We start from the raw sequence: 11,247 nt of genomic DNA, 5'->3' as shown, positions 1-11,247 counted from the left end.
CTGGAGCTGGATTTGAACCCACGGCAGGTTCCCATGACATGAACTGTGCCGCACAAGCGCTAACCACTGCGCCGCCGTGCTGCCCCGGGACTAGAACCCTTGGTGAAAAAAGAAAATCGTACCTCCATACAATCATACCTTCCCGAGTGGGCAAAATTACATCAAGATGACGTCCTTAATGACTGAGAGTATACAACTGTAAAAAAATAACAACTATAGATCTACAAATAAAAACACAGAGCATGTAAATGGTCCGCATTTATATAGAAATGTCAATGAAGACCTCCTAAAGCGCTTAACAATGTGCTTCACACTTTTCCCTTTTACACACTAACTAACCATAGCAGCATCACTCATGCAAGGCAACTGCTTGCTAATTGGGGGCTTTAGGGATTCAGTGTCTTGCCCAAAGACACTTCAACATAAAACACGGAGGAGCCCGGAATCGAACTTGCGACTTCTTGATCCCAAGACGAGCGCTCAACCTCCTGAGCCAATGTCGCCCTAATTCACACTTAAAAAATGGACGTAATTGGTATTTTACAAAATTAAAACAAAATTGAAGGGTTATTGTTTTTTTTGACTTTTGCACCTGCCCACCCCAGCTCTTTGACAAACAGCATACACCAGCCTATCACAGTCACGCACAGAGGCGGTCACGTGCACCCAACACACAGCGCCATCCCTTAACTGCCCCTGTGACCGCATTTGCTGTGTGCTGTCTGCTCAGAACACAATGTTTGTTCAATCAGTGAGTCAAGTGCGAAGTAGCAAGGGGTCCAACAAATAGCTAGTCTCTAGCTAATTTCTTCAAATAGTCATACTTTTCTTATTAATAAATACAAACCAAATGCTCCTTCCAGCAACCAGAGAACAGTAAAGGTCAAGGTCAAAGTAAAATGTTTGTGCCAATTCCTCAAATGTACTTGATATACAAGAAACAGAAAATCCCACTCTCCCATGCACAGACAACTATCAAAAAATAATAAAGTGCAAATTAACGGAACAGCCATGACCTATAATAGTGCAATAGTCTTTTCAGCTAATAGCGAAATAAAAACTGACATATAAGACACGAAATACAATAAAATGTTCAAAGCAACAGCACATAGGGGTTTGGGGTTTTTAAGGGTTATTGTTCTATCTTCTTTATTCATTATCCATTATCGGTCAGTTCATAATACGCTACAAAGCCTAGGAGCCGGGACACTTACTCTCAGCCAAAAGGCCAAGCTAAGGTCCTAGCCCTAAAGCCTTGCTGCGATCATTGCGAATGCACCGTTCCCGGAGGTACTGCAATACCGGGCCGATGCGTGGAGTGGACAGAGCAAGCTCTTATTCCATCTCAAGTCAAAAACTATAGAAATGATCCCTAAGAGTAGTTGCGCCTTATAGTGTGGAAAATACACTCACATGCCAACACTTTAAGAAATTATAGTGGGGGTTTTGGGGTTTTTAAGGGTTATTGTTCTATCTTCGTTATTCATTATCCATTATCCGTTATCGGTCAGTTCATAATACGCTACAAAGCCTAGGAGCCGGGACACTTACTCTCAGCCAAGAGGCCAAGCTAAGGTCCGGGCCCTAAAGCCTTGCTGCGATCATTGCGAATATTTTGACCACGGGACTGACAGCGATATAAATAACGGTAAAAAAAAATCTAAAAAATTGAAAAGGTAAAAAGGTTAACAAATAAATAGGTAAAAGAAATCCTACAATCAGCAGGTGTGCAAATTGGTGTGCAGTCATGAATGCTTGTTTCTCTTCTTGCCAGGTGTGGAGAGAGTTCAGTTCTCTCAATCCCCGGTGAAAAAAGCTGTTTCTAAGTCTAGTAGAGCGGGAGCGGGGGTTTCTGCATATTTTCCCAGAAGGCAAAAGGCTGAAAAGACAAGTGTGCTGAATGGGTTGAGTTGTTGGCGATGGAGATGGCTTTGCAGGCGAAGCGGGTGGTGTAGATAACTTGAAGTGTTACTCCAATTTATGAAAGAAGGTGACGTGCGGCCTGCTTTCATGGTAAATAAATTACTGTGAAGTTTTTTCTCAGCTTCAGAATTGCCAGTCTAGTAGTTAATGCCTTGCTAAAACTTGTATTATGTATTTAGCTTTTATTTATAGTATATGACAATCGAAGCAAGCATATAGCTTCCACTTGAGTTTATTCATGTCTGTAATGTTTGTAGTAAGTTGGTCCATTTACTCAACTGTTAAAATAAACAAGTTGTTAACACATTCAAGGCTACTAATGAAAATTAGATTTTTCCACTTTTTGTGAAAAAATGTGTTGTCTTAGAAAAGATATTTGATTATAGTTTGTAAAGTCGGCTACAAATGAAAGTTGAATTAAAAAGCATACTACTGAAAAAACAAAACAAAAAACAAAAAAATTAAATATTTTGACATGCCTGCTCTGTACCGAAATTCGAATGGTTCAAATTTTGCATTACAAGCTCCAGAAATACTGCTGCTTTTATTGGAATTAAGGAAACACAGGGATTAAAAAGTGATGCGTCGGAGAATAAAAAGTGTCATGATTACTGATGTGACTCAGCTATGCCCGCTCATTTGGCGCCAACTGCTGCGGGTTCTGATTGGCTCCCTGTCAGTATTTGAACCCAGTCCTGTCTGTCCCCTGTTGTCAGTCCATCTGCGAACCACAGTGATCACGAGGCAAGCCTTTTTCGACCCTGACTCCCACCGTTTTTTGCTCCCGTCTGTCTCTGGCTTCGACCCGTTTTGATCCTGATCACGTCCGCGCTCCCGTCCCGGCTTACGACCTCTTTTTGTCCCCGACTACGTCTACAGTCCCGTTCTGGCTTACGAATCGCTTCCGACCCCGACCACGTCTTGCTCTCCAGTCCGGCTACCGACCCGTTTTTCCGTCCCTGACACTGCCATCGCTCACTCCGGAAGATCCACATCCGCGTTCGGAGCACCATCCGAGTACAGAAGCGACTTGCTTCCCGCGTCCAGCGAACACCGGATCGTGGGCGCAGCCCTTTCTCTTTCCTCTAATAAAACTAGTGAGAAACTTAACGTAATTGGGTCCTGTTCCTGTTCTGGTCCTGACAAAATGGGCACATTTATTTCATATAATAAATGCACCCCCTTGCTTTTATCTCTTTTTAGCAAAGCTGTTTGGAGCCAGAAGGAAGACATTAAGTAGGGGGATTTCATGCTTGACCCTGTTTTTTTTTTAAATTCTATTTGCTGGTATAGCCTGAAAATGTTGAAAGTAAGAAAAGGCCTATTTCAAGTACAGTCCAAACACGAACTCAAACCCCAGGAAAGATGAAAAAGAAGAGTTTATTTGAGCACATCTGAGAAATGCATGCGAGCAAAATGTACCAACTTCTGTAAAGCTCCTTCAAATATATTTACTAAATATATTAAAAAAACTAGGCATGCATTGGATTGCTATAAAAGTGACCCCTTCTTTATAGCGGCCGTTGCGTTTGTACAATAACCCTTGGCAGTTGAAATTCCTAAAATATAAAATTATTACAATAAATATAAAATGTAATACTCCATTGCACATTGTAACCAAATGGCAAACCCCTATGTTGAAAAAATCCGTGAGGTAGAGAGACAATGAAATAATTAGAACATCATAGCTACCCTGGAAAATGCATTGTCTTGCGCAATTGCGCACTGCTCGCACATTCTCAGCGCACAAGAACATCTAGCCAGCGCACAAAAATGAGGGCTCAAAATTACTAATTAAGAAGCGACTTAAGTCGAAGTTACAGTGCATGAAGGTAAAAATACAAGGGTTCCTCTGACGCTGTGTTATAAATGCAGTATTTTGAAGTTAATGTCGAAGTAGAATGAAGTTGAGTAAAGTCAGTAGAATTTTTCGAGAACCGGCTTCTTCGGCTCGGCTCACTAAAAGGAACCGGCACTTTCGGGTCCTAAACGGCTCTTCAGGTTGTTTTTACTTCTTTAATCCCCACATGACCAAATATAATGTAAAATTATGCACAAAATGACTTAAAGGAAGGCGGGAATAGAACAAAAAAGAAAAAAAATACCAAAATGAAAAAGTAGTGAAAAGCTGAGAAAAAAGAAACAAAAGGAAGAGAAAAAAAAGGAAAAATTTAGAAAAAAGCCAGAAAAAAAAAGAAAAGAAAGAAATGTAGGAAAAAAGTAAATAGAGAACTCAAAGAAAAAAAGTAACAGCTCAGAAAAAATAAACACAATGAGATTTTTTTTTCAAGGAATTTAAAAAAAAGTAGAAAAAAACACGGAAAAAAGAAGAAAAAGTTTGTGCTGCATTCAAATAATTTCCAATTATATCAAGTGAATCTTGTTGCCAACATTGTATTTCCACTAAAAATGTGATCAAGTTCAGTTCTGTATCTTACAACTGACTAAATAGGCCCCCAAAAATGTTAATCGTATGCGACAAAATATATCAGGAAATAAAAAGAAATGGATATCTTGTGAAAGAATTGTTGTAAAAACAAATGACGTTTGTAGGCCGTACAACCTTTGCAATAATACATTAGTCAATTCATTCAAAAGTGAAAAAAAAAATTGCATTGCCAGAAACTCAGCAAAATGTAACGTGATGTCAAGTTTTGGACATATTTGGTAATGATTTAGTTGCCACACTTGGGCTTGCTGTTGTTGCTCACTGTTGTTTCAAGCGTTGCTCACCGACTTTGTGTGAACGCTCAGACCCGTGGAAAATTACAGGGAACATTGGGTATGATCATTTTTTTTTCCTCAAAACCCTCGAAAATAATCATTCAATTCTGACCTGATTAAACTGTTTAGAGATAATTAAAAAAAAAAAAAAACTTCAAAAAGGGGAGTTTTCAATAGAAAGCAGTGGCACAGGACTTCCAGCACCATCTAGTGTCTATTTGGGGCGGCAGTAGCGCAGGAGGTAGAGCGATCGTTTTAGGATTAAGGGATCCCAGTTCGAATCCCGGCTTGTCCGTGTTACATGCCGAAGTGTCCTTGGGTAAGACACTGAACCCCCAATACCCCCAATAAGCAGGTTAGCGCCTTACATGGCTGCACAGATCACGGCCGCTATTGGGAAATGTGAAGCACAATGTAAAGCGCTTTGGGAAGTCATTGACTTGAAAAGCGCTATATAAATGCAGATCATTTCAGATCATTTCATTTGTACTCGCCCTTACCAGAGCTGAAACAGTCCAGTGGAATGTGTGGGAAGAGTGCACTCAGACAGCCCCGCTGCTGGGAGGAAAGAAATTGAGAGCTTGGAAAAATGCAATACGTTATCTATTTTTTTTGAGAGGCCTCAGTTTTCCATGCATACTACGTCAACCTTAAAGTCTCTTTCCAGATATCCATAACACATTGAATTGTAGGAACGTCTACCTATCAACACATTGTGTGTGAAGAAATATCTCTGCTCAGGCAGTGCTCTCTACCAGACAAACATCAACAATAGATCCTCTCAATCGGAAATTCTTGACCTTAAAGTAATGCCAAAAATATCCTACTTTAAAAATCAGGAAACATGAAGGAATGCTAGCTGTGTTGGGCATAGTTTTTTTTCCTGCCCTTGCAGGCTTGACATCTCTCTTGCCTCGTCTTGATGAATAGATGGCGGTGTGGGCTAGGACACTCGCGTACCCTGACTGCACAGCAGGAATGTAAACAGACCCACATGTTATGTCTAAGCAACCAAGCCTGCTTTCATAATCTTGCTTTCTTATATGTAGCTGCACGGATCGAACTGAAATGGTCTAAATTTCCTTGAAAAATGAAGCACATAAAAAAAAAAATCAAAATCAAGAAATGTCATTGTTTAGTTTCAAGCGTCATTGTTTGGTGCACTTGGCCCCTCTGTTTTTGGATATGGCATACTCCGCGTGTAGAGTAAATGAATAAATGAAACTTTATTTCGAACTTAACAAAAACAAATCAAGTCAAAAAACAATGTTAACGTAACATGTCCGAAGAGGAGTAAGAAGAAGCATATGCTGAGTTTATCCTACCCCTTTGACTTCCTTAATACCAGTGTCTCCCAGCTAGCTCTTCCGTGTATTTACATCCAACAAATACCTCATGAAGATACATATTTATTGTCATGAACTGGCACAGGAGGAGAACCCAAATGCGTGACGTTTCTCACACAAGCTTTTATTTTATGGGAAACGGGGCAGTCATGCGCGTTAGCCCAAACGTGATTCAGCGATGGTTTGGCGGAAGGCGTGGAATGACAGGAAGCCAGAGGCCGACAAGATCGATACCAGTTGCCCAAGCAGATATCGGACATATGGGGGCGATACCGGACAGGACGGGACAGACAGGATAGATGTCAAAACTGTATGTCGAAATTAAACAGGACAAACAAGATTGGAACCAAACTGGAGATCGATATTAAACAGGACAAAATAGACGGGAACAACAAACCCAGGTCTTGCGGGTACATAGGTTCGATGACGGACTGACAAAGGGTGAGCGAGAGCACTGAGTTTGAATAGAAGGGAAGCCAATCTGTTAACGAGCCGCAGCTGGTGCCACATGGGCGAGGCCAATTGGGCGCCATGGCAACCGTGACAATTTACATAGGTTCATATTACAAGACACTCGGGGAATAATAAGTAATATAAAATTAATAAACTATATATTTTTTCTTTTATATTCCACAAAAAAAACAAAAGTAGGCAAAAAAAGAAAAGAAAATCACATAAAGGAAGGAAATAAAGGATAGCACGAGAGGACAGTGGGTAGCAGATATGCTTATATAATCCCACACCCCATTTAGTCTTTTCTTGCCTGTGGATGCACAGTCACTTCATCATCATCATTATTATCATCACCATCACTATTTTCACCGCCAACATTATCTTCATCATTGCTGTCTCCATACATTTTCAGCATACTGAAATAAACACAGAAAAATGGGTGAACAAATTACTGTTGAGTAAAACAAAGACTTTCAGTAACCTTGCATTCAGCATTTGAAGCCATTTTTTTTTTCTTAAAGTGACAGTGATTGCAAATACAGACATCATATGACTGGCGACCGGGATCTGTTCCGACTAACTGCTCGAAAATCAATTACAATGGTGCCATCTGCTGCTGAGACGGTATCTAGCGCAGCAATCTACTACTGAGTGTAGTAGTAGAATGCTGCGCCAGCTGCCTGCCAACGTTTTCATACGCATTGCCAGGCTTTTACGTGCTGCGGTACCAGACATTTATTTACGAAAAAATGAGCACCTGCTGGAAAATATGAAAATCCAGTTGATTAAATAAAACTGAAAAAGGAAAAAAAATCATATCATCACAGGTCTGACATGTTTTAACAGCATTTAAAAAAAACGAGAGACCAAAATACAATGTTTCAATTTTGACTGTTTGCCAAAAGCAATGTCTTTTCTTGCTGAGAAATAATTAAGCCTTCCTTTTGGAAGGAGACCAAGAGGAAGGCCATGATTGTCGTGGATGGATGGTGTTACGAGTGCGCTGCATGAAAGATATCTCAATGTAGTGGAAGCTAGAGCTCTTGTTGGTGATAGGAATGAGTGGAGAGGTGTTGTAAGAGGATAGTGGGATGTTTAGACGCGTTCTAAGTAATGGGCAGGGCACCTGCGTGATACGGCAGGGGTAAACCAGCGAAAACTGTCGGGCCCTGCTTTTGAACAGAAGAGTGTGTTGTGTCACCCTGACCCGAGTGACATGGCCGCTTTCTTGTGTCCCATTTCATCTGGAGGGACGAAAGCATGACCAACTTGGGTGCCGAGGTGCCTAACTTGTTTGGGTGTTTAGGTATTTGGGTTGGCCATGGTCAATATTTTGTGTTTTTGCTACCTTTTCCGTTTTTCTTTTCTATGTTTTTGTGTGCGTGTTTGTCTTGCTGTCGGTCACCCCCCTCAAGGGATATGACCAGGGTAGATTGATAGATGGATAGAAGTTTTCCTAAAGATGTCAGGTAATAATTACTGGAGTGCCATTATTGTGTTTGATTCACCAAGCTCTCATCTCGGGTGTTCTGCCGTACAGACGACACCCATGCCAGTCTCAGTATCTTAATTAGCTCTTGATTTGCTAAGGCCCCTCCAGAAGTAAGGAAGTGATCTGAAGGCAAGGAAATGGGGACCAAGCAGGGGGGGAATTCGCAAAAGATCACTCTTCATACGACACAAATTCAAACAGACTTTCAAATTCAAATGCGATGGGTTATGGAAAGTGGCTGATTACGGATGAGACGAGTTATATATGACTTGTAGACGTTCTATTCTAGCTTTCTGTTTGGGATTGATCATTTGATTTAGGTCAAATCACCTGTTCTACTTCACACACATCGGCTCTTACTGTAGATTAGCTATAAATAACGGCGTATTTTTTCAGTGACCGGATAATCTAACAGATTAATTTTGTCACGGTTGCCATGGCGCACAATTGGTCCCAGCCGTGTGGCGACAGGTTCTGTCACGGTTGCCACGGCGCCCAATTGGCCCCGCCCACGGACACAGGCTGAAACGCGTTGACAGATTGCTCCTTGGGAGTACTTAAACGCGGTCCTTTGAGCCGTTAGTTGTCAGAGCGTCTCTAAAACTCCTGTGAAACTCTATATGAAATGCCTAGTTCTGTGAATTTGCCTGCGTTTGATCCTGTTTTATTTTAGATCTGGTCTGTTTGATTTTGACCTCTCTTTTGTTCGGATTTCAATCCACTTCTGCGACCATCAATCTCCCGATCGAGTGTGCGTGCATTCCTCCTCTCCCTAATAAACTGTGAGTACGTTACGCGATTGGGTTCTCCATTACTGTTTCCTCTCCTGGTTCGTGACAAATTTTCATTATTGCGTTACTTTGTCTAGTAGAAACTAGCGGGTTAAGGCTATGTCACAGTAAGCAGTCTTCTTGTACATAAGGAAGATAAAGGATCATCCTCGGTCAGCCTTTTAGCATATTCATTGACCCACAAGCTAACATGAACGCGGCTCTCATTCAACCCAACAGGCCAGCCATCTACAATAACACAATTAAAGCGGTGCATGTGTGTTGACATCACACAATAGAGAACGTCCTACCGTAATATCATGTGGCACCATCAAATTCACAATACTAAATACTCTCATTTGGGAGAACTAGTGTAGGATTATCTTTCAGTTCGTCTTTAAACATCAATTGTTCCAAAACTGCTGCTCTCTTCTCACTGAGAGAAGTCTTGGTAAATAGAATAGAATAGAATAGAATAGAATATACCTTTATTGTCATTGTTACAAAATGGGTTGAGCATATTGTGACAACGAAATTGGACGTGGCACTCCAGTGAAAATACTTGAAGTACAGTCTTATATGTCTATTTGAGCAGTTGTCTGACTAGAGATTGTGATTCATTCCATAAAATGAAACTCAATTCACATCATATATATATATCATAGTTATCTTTTAGAGTGCCCTGCGATTGGCTGGCAACCAGTTCAGGGTGTCCCCTGCCCTCTGCCCGAAGATAGCTGGGATGGGCTCCAGCACCCCCGCGACCCTACTGAGGATAAGCGGTGCAGCTAATGAGATGAGATCTTTTAGAGTGAATAGAAAACGAACAAAATATTTGAAGTGCAGTTTCCTATTTCTACTTGACCAGTTGTCTCAGGTTGAGAGAGATATATTTAAATGATTAAACTCACTTTATATTGTTTACTGCTGATTGTTATTTTTTTGTTTTGTTTACTGTTTATTTTTGTTGCACTTCAAGCGTAGGATAAATCTGTTGTTGATTAGGTGCAATAAGACAATGTTCTATAACACAGCTACCTATCTGTTTTTCTCCCTTCAACTGACTCAAATACTGCTCAGAAAATTTTAGATCATTTTTATATACATCATCTTTTAAAAGTAACGGAAATAGTTACTTTCCCTTGTAACTAATTACTTTTACAACAGAGTAATGCAGTTACTAACTCAGTTACTTTTTGGCAGAAGTTGTGTGTACTATATCTTATTACTTTTTTAATGTTACGTGCCCAACACTGGTAGGGTAGAGCTCACTGGTCTGGGAGCTGTGGGTGGTTAGTGGTTGGGTAGAAGGAGCGACTGGGCAAGCAAGGGTGACAGGGGACGGTCCGTGAGAGAAAATTTGTAGGGGCTTTGGGAATAGGGTTGGGCCTGGTAGGGGGGAGACGGGGCTGGAGCGGTGGGATTTTAACGTGTGTGTTGGCTAAGCTCCATCCCAAGGAAGATGGGCTGGTGGGCTGGATGCCCTGTAGGGTTTGCCTCTGGGTTCTGGGACAGTTCCCCGTCAGGCGCTCCTGCCAGGGGTAGGATTGATTTGTTTACAGCATGAGGGAAGGCCTTGCCCTGTGGGGTCCTGGGTGACAGCTTCTCACCCTTTTGATAAGGTTTTCCTGCATCCTAGGCTTTTCCACCAAACCAGCACCTATAATACAACAAATCAGGAGTGTGATTCCCCAACACAATTATTTAGATCAGTGGTTCTCAAGTGGTCCGACTTAAGGATCCACCATCCCACCCTAATTACAAGTCACAACCCGGAAGAAGGACAAATTTCCACATTATTATGTGGTCTGAACCAGAGTCAGTAGAATATATTATCCCTCTTTTTTTAACTAAATGACCAGCAAAACCAAAAATAACTTAATTTTTATTCCTTTGAATGTTGAATTGACTGCACGTTTAATGAAATCCCAAATTCCAAGCCATTTTTAACAGACTTATTTTGCCAAAACATTTAATGACAGCTTGATGCTTTCGTGTGCTAGAAAGAGATTAATATCCACTATTACTATCTCACCTCTCCGTTGCTGTTAGGGTGTTTGGCCATGCTCAACATGTGTAAACAAACTTTTTCTGGGGTGTTAAATGGCAATCATCAACTTCCATTTTTTTCATTTTATTACTAACTCTTGTTAAGGAGTGTAATTAAGTTCACCAAGGCAAAGGCCGCGACCAACTAAAACCGGTCCACGATGCACCAATTAATAAACACTGATTGATAAATGCTGTTTTCTATGTTTAGCGATCTGACTTAGTTGATGTGATTCTTATACTTCTTTTAGTTTCTGAGGATTGAAACTGATTTCACACACACGCAATGATGCAACAAAAAATGATTACAAAACATAAATATTCATCTCCTTGAAAATAATCGCACATTCTAGAACACATTGCAGCTTTCGGCCACATATGTTGGCCCATATTGAAAACAAATTCACAGTTTTAAGAACACTTCCTGTCTACAATGAACATGATGGATGTTTTTGAAGAAAAACAATCCCTGCAGGCGCCGCTAATTTGA

General features: G+C 40.9%; 1 pseudogene; it reads right to left on the bottom strand.

Moving 5' to 3' along the window:
- Positions 1 to 1,268: 1,268 nt before the first annotated feature.
- Positions 1,269 to 1,383, bottom strand: LOC148369077 (U2 spliceosomal RNA; annotated as a pseudogene).
- Between the last annotated feature and the right edge of the window lie 9,864 nt (positions 1,384 to 11,247).

Source organism: Urocampus carinirostris, chromosome 3, assembly GCF_059441175.1.
Source record: "Urocampus carinirostris isolate Australia breed hairy pipefish chromosome 3, RoL_Ucar_1.0, whole genome shotgun sequence".
Taxonomy (NCBI): Eukaryota; Metazoa; Chordata; class Actinopteri; order Syngnathiformes; family Syngnathidae; genus Urocampus; species Urocampus carinirostris.
The sequence above is the reverse complement of the archived record's forward strand: the minus strand, read 5'-3'. Positions and strand labels throughout refer to the sequence as shown.